The sequence below is a fragment of the Cimex lectularius genome, unplaced genomic scaffold (assembly GCF_000648675.2).
Source record: "Cimex lectularius strain Harlan isolate CLEC.00 unplaced genomic scaffold, Clec_2.1 scaffold86, whole genome shotgun sequence".
NCBI lineage: Eukaryota > Metazoa > Arthropoda > Insecta > Hemiptera > Cimicidae > Cimex > Cimex lectularius.
Genome location: NW_019392763.1, coordinates 1,091,817 through 1,101,179, shown reverse-complemented (window position 1 = coordinate 1,101,179; position 9,363 = coordinate 1,091,817).

Here is a 9,363-nt window from a genome sequence, read left to right as displayed (position 1 = left end):
AAAGATTAAATAAAAAGGTGTGTTAAATAAAGAACAAATAAAAATTTAACATAACTAACAGCTTGCTAAAAAAAGTTATTTATTTATTTATTGTTTATTTATTTATTTTTATTTTATGATAGACTATTTAATGCCTCATAAAAGCAATATAAGAAATTTGCTTGCCAAACAGACGTAGATCTGAATTCTACTGCTTTCTAGTGGTGTCATGGTAAAACAGATTTTCAATCTGGTAAAGGATTGCAATCCTTAAAAAAGGACTGTTTGCATATAACAACCCTAATAATTATGAAAATATCACAATTTTATTCGAGTAAAATTCAAAATAATTGTTCAAAATTATTTCATATTTGAAAAATCGAGGTACCCAGGAAAAAATCAGTTTTCAAGTATGTACAGTGATTCACATATTTGTTCACATCAGTAAACAATTTTCTATTATCTCTAGTCTGCAAATCCTATATTTTTTAATCCAGACAACAGCAATAGGATTGAGTTCGTTCAACTGTTGGTAAACAAACATTCACCCTAATAATCTTTATTTATGTTTATACCTTTGAATTGAGCCAGTTTATTACGAGTATTCATGTGAACAGTTTTGTGACTCGGGTTACTTCATTGCAAATTTCACAAAAACCATTTAATAATTCGTCTCAAATTTGTTATCAGGTATCATCAATTTAGTTATTTTTCTTACATATTGAAAATATTTCCTTTCCCTAATGGTTATGATCTATTCCATTTAATTACAATATGAAGCTATTTTCTACATTTTTGAAAGATCAAATAATAAAATCTCTACAAGAAGGAATATAACAAAAAATATAAATTGTTATTATTGGGGCAATAAAACCTGAAAGATCTTCTGGAATTTACGACAGTTATTTTAAAAATAAGAGGAGTGGTCATAAAACAAAATTTTCTGAGGCCAAAAGGCGTTGTATCTACGCGCTCCATTCGATCAGGACAGGTTGACAATGCTGTCCAAATTCAGCATAGGCCGCGTGATAATGATAATATGGATGTCAGTGCTGAAACAAACGGAGGATGGATTAAGAGCGACAGAAAGTGAAGAAACCATTGCTGACCAAAGAGTGCCTTGCTGATCGTGGTGTTAAAGTCATGGAATGGCCCCCACAGTCACCTAACCTTAATACAATTGAGCACTTGTGGGGAATAAAAATCTTTAGCCGATGCTGCAGGAGACGCTTCAAACTTCGATCAACTTTGGGAAAAAAACACACGTTGAATGGGACCTAATTGATCCAGAACAGTACAGAAATCTCATGAGAAGTATGCCCAGAAGGACTGATGCAGTTTTGAAAGCCAAAGGAGGACATACAAAATATTAAAGGACTTTCTATGACACCATCATATTATTGTTTGCACACGGTAATTTCTTTTTTATTATTTTAATAATAATGATAAAGAAATAATTTAATTTTTTGGGTGTTTTTTGTGTTAAAATAAATAAAATCATTAAAAAAACTACGTTTATTTGATGTCCTAAAATTGTTTTGTAAAGTAAATAATGATAAAACCCAATTTGCATTCAGTTGTGAACGAATCTGTGTGAGTGTGAGTGTTTGTATAATTTTGATAATGCTGTGTTTTGTACAACCCCATAATTCAATCACATGTAGCAGTTTAAAAATTATTTTTTTCCACTCAATATCGATTTTGAGATTTGACCTCCTTTCATCAGTATTATTCTCTTGGTTTTCACCAAAGCTAGAGAACAAGACTTAAGAGGGTAGGCAGAAGCCCTGAAATCTACGTTAAAGAAAAAAAAGTTTCTTTTTAACAAGACTTTCTTAAAGAAACCCTACTACATATAAAATTAATACTTATTTGGAAAAATTTATGAGTTAAAAAGCATGAACTTTCTAAGCATGGTGTTATAACATTCCTAGTAGCTGCTTACACAATCTGTTGGAAGGAAGTTGAGTTTATGCACCGGCTTTATTGATTTTCATCAAAATTTCTATTTATATTTTTATAGCTTTATGCATTACTAATTTACAATTTATTCCAAATCTATTATTATTATATTTTTCTTAAGTTAAATCTTTATGTATTTCTTCATAGTGGTAGTACTTAAGTTCTACAGTTATAGCTAGTTTATCTATTATACTTTATAAAAATATAGATCTAAGATTAAAGATCCAAAAATTAAGATATAATTGCCCTGGACTGATTAATTTTCATGTGCCATCTTCTTAGAGAAAAACCAACCTTTTCTATCAAACCAAACAAATTTACATTTTAAAAAATATATAAAATAAAACCCTTGTCTTTTCTCAAATTTTCTTTTCACAGTGTGAAACAGATGTACTTGTAACTCCATCAACCTGATGAACAGCTTTAAGCTTGAAATGTGGATAGTTGTAATCAACAGATTTGTGATTAGAACCAAATTGTACAAAAAGTGAAAAAAAAAAAAAGTTACTACCATTCCATCATATACTAAGTAACCACCCTTGAATTAAAGGTGTCCGGGTTATGTATTTCCTGGTCATCTCTCAATGTGGAAACTTAAGACAATACTTCCTTCTCTAGTTTCTCTACCTATATTATTTATCTATCAACACTGGTGTTCCTCAAGAAAGTATACTGGCATCACACCTTTATACCGCTTTACCACAATATCATAATCTTTGTATTCGTCGATAACACAGCTAACCTCTCTCCTAACCCTAATACTTTCAGTACTACTTTATCCAACAACACCTGGGAATCATGTCTTTGTGCTTGGAGAATCAAGGTCAACTAAAAAAATCCTACCATCTTAAACAAAAGAAAAACCTTCTCCAGACTACCTAGACAATATGACTATACTCNCGGACCATGAAATTAGTGAATTTAAAGAAGTTATTTAGGATTGTAGGTTAGATTGGAACCCACCCACATAACTAAAACTTACACTAGACTACTGATACTACAGAACAAAAAAACTTTATACTGCACTATTTGCACCCATATGAAATTTCGGACCAGAATTCAACAGAACAGTAAAGAATTCTAACCTATATCGTATTCAGATATTTCAATCCAATCGTCTGTACTTACATGTCTTATTCTATTTCAGTCACCATACCTTCACTCCGACGTATATATTAATAAATAATCTTTCCCGTCTTATTCTTCCTATGATTCCAACCATAAAATTAATTGGTGGGTAACAACAATGTCCCTGTTATGAGAGACAAAAATGTTAACAGTAAATGTCTAACAGAGGCATCACTGGAAACCGTCCTTCACACTACTCATGAAATAAAACCACAGCAGATTTGCTTATTATAAATATTGCATAAAGTTATGAAGAGTTAATTATTCTTTTTATGTAAGGTCTTGATTGAGATGAAAAAGTTAGTGTCACGAGCGGGATTTGAACCCACGACCTTCGGCTCAATACTTTGCTGTTCTAACCACTTCAGCTCTCATTTTCGTAAGTCGCTGAGAATCAAATCCTGATTACACGACATGTTAAAAATGGTAAAAAGAGGCAGTTAAAAAAGAGGAGGTAAAATGCGAAAAGTTGCAAGTTGAGACGGGGAGTTGGTGTCCGAGTGGATCGATGTCATGATAGCCCAAGTGGTTAGAGTAGCGGCATATTGGTCTGAAGGTCGTTAGTTCAAATCCTGCACGTGACACTAACATTTTCATCTTAACCTAGACCTTACATAAAAAGAATAATCAACTGAAATATTTAATATGGTCAATTAGACTACTAAACAAAAATGGATTATTGTAATAAGTAAAAGAAGTAATCACTTCGCCATGGCTATTTTCATAAGTCGCTGGGAATTGAATCGTGATTACACAACATTTGAAAAATGGCAAAAAGAGGGAAAATGTGAAAGGTTGCAGGATGAGAAGGTTGCTTATTATAAATATTGCATAAAGTTATGAACAGTTAATTATTCTTTTTATGTAAGGTCTTGATTGAGATGAAAAAGTTAGTGACACGAGCGGGATTCGAACCCACGACCTTCGGCTGAATACTTTGCTGCTCTAACCACTTCAGCTCTCATTTTCATAAGTCGCTGAGATTCAAATCCTGATTACACAACATTTTAAAAATGGTAAAAAGAGGAAAAATGCGAAAAGTTGCAGGTTGAGATGGGGAGTTGGTGTCCGAATAGATCGATGTCATGATAGCTCAAGTGGTTAGAGTAGCGGCATGTTGGTCTGAAGGTCGTTAGTTCAAATCCCGCTCGTGCCATTGACCACAATTTACTAAATAGATTACAATTAATTAAGGTTTTTAGTTGAGATAAAAAGTCAGTGTCACGAGCGGGATTCGAACCCACGACCTTCGGCTAGATACACCGCTACTCTACCACGGCGTGAAGTTACAATATGCACTTCTTTGGGCATCCCAGATCCGCAATAAATTGGGAATTAAGTAAAATACTTTGATTTTATGTTTTAGATTCGATTGTTTATTTCATAATAATAAGAATAATAAATTAGTGTTTGTTTTAATCTTAATAAGTTTTAATTTGTCTGTTGACAGAGGAAGCAGTGTTGTTTTCTTTTTCCTTTGTGGCATCATCCCCGATTAAAACAAGCACTAATTAATTATGGAAGGCTGATTAACTAAATTAATTAATAATAATAAAAATAATAGTACTTTAATTGGTATAATGCAGTAATATAACAAAAAATATGGAATGGAATGGAAAAAATGTCAAAAAGAGGTAAAATGCGAAAGGTTGTAGGTTGAGATGGGGAGTTGGTATCCAAGTGGATCTCTGTGGTTAGAGCAGTTGTGTATTGATCCAAAGGTCGTCGGTTCGAATCCCGCTCGTGACACTAACATTTCCATCTCAACCAAGACCTTACACAAAAAGAATAATCAACTGAAATAATTAATATGGTCAAATAGACCGCTAAACATAAATGGATTAATACAATAAGTAAAAGAAGTAATCACTTCACCAACAGCTCGCCATGGCCATTTTCATAAGTTGCTGAGAATTGAATCCTGATTACGCGACATTTGAAAAATGTCAAAAAGAGATAAAATGCGAAAGGTGGTAGGTTGAGATGGGGAGTTGGTGTCCGAGTGAATCGATGTTATGATAGCTCAAGTGATTAGAACAGCGGCATATCTAGCCGAAGGTCGTGGGTTCGAATCCCCCTCGTGACACTGGCTTTTTTATTTCAACCAAGACATAAAACGAATATGTACATAATCTTGTTCAAAAGTTCATTTTTATACAGGTTACTTTATTAAAAAGCCACTGTCAAGAAAGCTTTTAAATATTGGTTTGCAGAAAAAAAATGAGATTTGTATCCGGACAGGTATCAAAAGCACACAGATTTAGCTTTAAGGGTTCTTTTGTATTATATTCCAAGAGTCTTTCCTAAGGGTAGGTTGAGGTTTAATATTAACAGAATTATGCAATAGCTAACGATTTTCTCTTTAATGGTCCCTCGGTATCTCGTTCCCCTCGGACTCATAAAGGCAAGACATTTTTCCTAACAATATTTTAAATTAAGAACAAATTTACTGACTTTAAGCGGAGCTTGCGTAATGGCCATTATTCGTGATAGGTGCCCTTCAAAAAAACGATTATTCACTTTTCAAAACATTAACTCGTTACCGTTATTTCGTAAACGTTTCCCGGTACAAAAATAACTTCGGACTTGATTCAAAATAAATTAAAATGGTCAATTAATCAGCGTTTATAAGTTTTAATATGTAAAAATTGGTTTTGGAAGCTCCTCGAGAGATGTAAAGTACGTTTGATACGCGACTTACAAATTAGTAAGTTTAAATTTAAATACGGCTTGACCAAGGAAGTAAATACCAAATTTATTGTTTCACAACAGGCGAGCAATTTTATATATAGTAAAATATGAATTATCAAAAGAACCCGATGGAAAACACTCAAACTTTTAGTGAACTTAATAAAGATCTTTGCGGAGTATCCAAAGCGTAAAATAAACACTTAACATGTTCAGCAGAGGTCATATAAACCCTCAGGGTGCCGGTGTTTTGAAAAAAGCCCATTTGTAAGTATGTCGGATTCGAATACAGGGTAGCTGGATTCGAACCCGGGACCTTTACCGTATGATGAGCGCCTTGTCAACGCCTAGCCTAACCTAACCTAACCGTTGCGGTCACCGACGCCACTATGAAAACGCTTTTAATAAATCTTGGAAACCTGAATAGACTTAATCCAGTGTACCATGTGGCATGATTTCTCAACAGCGAAACATCATAATTTTTAAATAAATAACTACAGTGGAAACCCGTTTTATCCGGACCCGTTTGTTAAAATATTTTTTTATAAATAATTTTGAAATCGTGAGATGCGGTCTGGTTTAGTAGTGAATAGTGGTATAGACCCACGATCTCCAAATAGTCGTTAATTAACGGTCAATAAACACCACACACTTTTTATAAATTTTTCATAATTCTCAATGTATTAATTTTTTAAAATTTATAATTCCACTATGGGACCTTTAATTAGTCGTTCGAAATTCGTAAAAGCCACCAAATCTCCCTTCCACTAGTCACACGATCGAAGAGGCCGGGGAGGCCGACAGTCACGTATTTGTTAAGAAAATAAAAAATAAATAAAAAAGTGTGATTAGTCGATGATTATTTGGAAATCGTGAGATGCGGTCTGGTGTGATGTAGGTTTCAGAAAAACATTTTCTTTATCGTGCCAACGTTTCGATCTTTATTGAGATCATCTTCAGAGCCTGGGATTTACAAACATTGTTTAAATTTAACAAAAACACGTAGGATGTGGAAAAAAGTGAATTTATACAATGCAAAAAAATATTTTTTATATTCAATCAAAGTATTTCTACTCACTCAAAGTGTTTGTTTTTTGCGTAATTGTGTCACTCTTGCGTGTCGTGTTGAAAGTGCCAATGAGATGACTGTTTTATTTTTATATACGTTAAATTTTGAAGGGTGGGGAAGGAAGTCGGTATAGAAAGACATTTTTGTATGAGGAGTCGGTTTCTTTGAGGTGACAATATTTTTTGCATTGTATAAATTCACTTTTTTCCACATCCTACATGTATTTGTTACATTTAAACAATGTTTGTAAATCCCAGGCCCTGAAGATGATCTCAATAAAGATCGAAACGTTGGCACGATAAAGAAAATGTTTTTCTGAAACCTACTTCACACCAGACCGCATCTCACGATTCCGAATAATAAATAAAAAAAATTAAAAAAGGTGTATACTATTTTAAAAGTCTAGAAATTATTAGGTCGTGTTGTTCGCATGTTGGCGTCCATTGAAAAGGATTTGTTATTACTTATATTTTTGTTAGGTATTATATACGTATAAATTTTTCAGAAACGCGAATGAGAAACAAAAATAAAACTAATAAAAAATTATTACTTTAAATGTAACCTGATATATGAATAAAAGTGTTCACTTTCTTATGTATGTTTATTTTCCGTTTTTATGACACGATTCTAATAAGATCACAAATTTTCGGATTATCCGGACTTTCGATCATCCGGATAAACGGATTTCTACTGTAGCCTAATTACACATCAAACCTCATCTAAATGAAAAAAAAATGGATGTATGAAAAATCCGATAAACTTCCGAGGTATTTGGTTTTCCAAATGACATCCACTAACAGACTAAGAATAGCATGACAGCATGATTTTCCCATAATTTTTTTTATTGATCTCAAAAATCAGGAAGAATATTAAATTATATTAAAACTCAAAACTAGTAATAATTTTAAAGAAAATGAAAATAATAAGTACAAATAAATTTATTCTGTACAATTTTCTAAGGTAGTGTAATTATACACACTGAAAGGCAAAAAAATTCCAAATTGATTTTTTTAAATTTTCTCGATAAAAGAAAATACTGCCCTTAAATTTGTCTCATTGTTTTTATCGGTAAATATGTGTTTATGCTATGTTTTAAATTGGGAATATCAATTAGAGGTAAACTCACTTAATCCTTAATGCAAAACAAGGATAAAGGATTTTTCAATGTTAACTTTTTTACGGAATTTAAAATGTTTAGTCAGTCTCATTTGGATTCTGAAGCATTCAACTGTTTAATTTTCATCTTTGTTTTTTAAGTTCAAATTTTTTTATGCCACTTCATGTTGAGGATGTTGCGCGTGGGGTGGCATTTACTGATGATGGACGTTCCATCAGGTATCCCGCTATTGGAGAAACTGTGTCCTAACATAGAAAACCCTAGGATATCAGAACCACAGGTTAACCGTTTTTGACTGAGAATTTTGCAAAACCGACATCTTACTGTTTTTCAAGCGATTCATCAGCTCCAGGAAATTCGAGGTGTCCAAATTTCTGGACGCACAGCTCGAAGATCTCAACAGCTTCAGAGTTATTCCTCTTTTTCTGATTTTTCAACATTTCACGACCTTGCTTCAAATAAACAGTGATAACTCCAAAACTACAAGGTTTTGGACAAATCTATTGATACCATTGAAAATTACGTTAAATTTCCAATAAGATGTAATCAATATTAAACTTGTAAAATATGGTGAAATAACCGTTTTAGTAGCCAGAACTGTGAAAAATAATTTTTGTTCAATGTTGAAAAACTTACTGTGGTGATTCTAAACTACTATTTTCAAACCTGGAAACCAGCAAATTTCAGAAAAAAAGTACTCCATTTAATATCCTTTTTAGTGGTATAATTGCTTTTTTAATTACTTTTTTCAAAGATGAAGAAATTAATGAAGGAAAGGTAAAAACCGTGGTTGATGGATTGGTTTGTTGGAAAGATTAAAAAAATGTAAAAACTCAAGGAAATTTTGAATGAATATATTAAGCGTTGAGAAGAGTTTTAAGATTCAAGATGTTTTTAGTTCAGTCAAAATTCCGTAAGTTTTTACATTTTTTTTCCACCAAACCAATCCATCAACCACGGTTTTTACCTTTCCTTCATCAATTTCTTCATCTTTGAAAAAAGTAATTAAAAAAGCAATTATACCGCTAAAAAGGATATTAAATGGAGTACGTTTTCTGAAATTTCCTGTTCTCTAGGGATGATAATAGTAATTAAAAATCACCGTAGTAAGTTTTTCAACATTGAACAAAAAATTATTTTTCAAAGTTCTGGCTACTAAAATGCTTATTTCACCTAAATTGAGTACTAGCATTGAGCACATCTTATTGGAAATTTATCGTAGTTTTCAATGGTGTCAACGGATTTGTCCAAAACCTTTTAGTTTTGGTGTTATCATTGTTTATTTCAAGGAAGGTCGTGAAATCTTAAAAAATCATAAAAAGTGGAATAACTCCGAAACTGTTGAGATTCGGATCATAGTTAATTAGGACTTTTTGGTTCCATTTTGAATGTAGAATCTACTGGCAAAGTTTGTAACACG